The sequence below is a fragment of the Lactuca serriola genome, chromosome 4 (assembly GCF_051521515.1).
Source record: "Lactuca serriola cultivar US96UC23 chromosome 4, Lser_US96UC23_V15, whole genome shotgun sequence".
In the NCBI taxonomy this organism is placed as follows: Eukaryota; Viridiplantae; Streptophyta; class Magnoliopsida; order Asterales; family Asteraceae; genus Lactuca; species Lactuca serriola.
Genome location: NC_136411.1, coordinates 23,425,993 through 23,427,500, shown reverse-complemented (window position 1 = coordinate 23,427,500; position 1,508 = coordinate 23,425,993).

Sequence of the window (1,508 nt, the reverse complement as noted above, 5' to 3'; positions counted from 1 at the left end):
GCTTATTCTTCAAATTGTTTGTATTTTCCTTTTGGACTCGGCGAGTTGGAAACTCCAACTCGGTGTGTTGAGAGGGCATTGGCCGAGGAAATAATGAACCTACTCAGAGAGTCAAGGTGCTTCAACTCGACGAGTTGGCGGATGGGAAGGAAACCCTAATTTTTAGGGTGTTGCACCCTATTTAAAGGCCTTAAGTCCCTTGGCTGGCATCCTTACCATCCTCCTCTATCCAGAAAACCCTAATAGCATGAATCACCTTCTTTTGTGAGTGTGTGAGCTTGTGGAGGGTCTTGAGTGTTGATCGATTTGTGCTCTTTCGAACAAGCTTTGAAGTTGGAGGTGTAAAGCTTGGAAGGAAGACTTAGATCTGGAATCTCCCCACTTGTTGCAGTCTCTTGGAGGTATCAAGTTTATACCTTGCTTTGTTGTCATCTATATCTCTTTGTTTGGGTTTTATCTTGATTTTGGGCTCATGGTAGGGTTGTCCAAGAAGTTGAATGTTCAATGGGTTGCTATGTTATATCTAACCATTGTATGGCCTTATTTTGCTTAAAGTTGCAAACTTTTCTAAGTTCTAGGTCCCATTCATGTAATAAGTACTTTATTAGTCCATCTTGAACACTAGAGTTTCTTTTTAGCATGCATGGAGCAAAGATGGAAACTTTATGTGATTTTCCAGCCTTTAGATACCAGATCTTTATTTTGGGACCATGTTTTGAGAGTTTAAGGGCTTAATCGGTAAAGCCTCACTGTAATGAGTCTAGGGTTTGGGTTTGACTCAGTTTGGATGGTTCCTAAGGGTAAAGTTGGAAACATTACCCTTCTGGACATCTTTTCGGAGGAGATCTGAAATTTGGAGTTCCAAGATTCGAGGGAAACAACTTAATGCATTAAGTTGTTGGATTTCTGGCTAACTTGGCGGGTTTATTAGTGAACTCGGCGAGTTGATGAGAGTTTTCCCGATCTGTGCAGTTAATGGAGCAACTCTACGAGTTGAAGGGCAACTCGGCGAGTTGGGTCAACTTGGACCGTTGACTTTGACTTTGACTTTAGTCTTTTACCAAGTGTGACTTATAAGGGGTTTTAGGGCATTTTGAGTTGCATTTAAGGAATCTTTTATGTTTAGGGATTAGTAGAGCTAATATTCGGAGCGGGACCTAGTCAGTTATCGTTCAATATTCAAGGCGAGTCTTCTCACTACACTCTTGGGTCGAAGGCACCAAGGCCGACCCGTTAATTGTTATGTGATGATTTGTATTAGAATATGGAATTGTTTGCTATGGATCTTTATGTGGACTTATGTGTTGACCATGGGAGGAGCCCATGACATTTGGCAAGACCATGGGAGGAGCCCAGGGCCTGAGAATATAAGACCATGGGGGTAGCCCATGACATTCCAATGAAGACAATGGAGGGAGTCCATGGCAAACTTATACGTATGGTTGCATGATATTATGTGATTTTATGTTTTCATGTTTTGGGAAACCCATTACATGCGTGCTTACAGT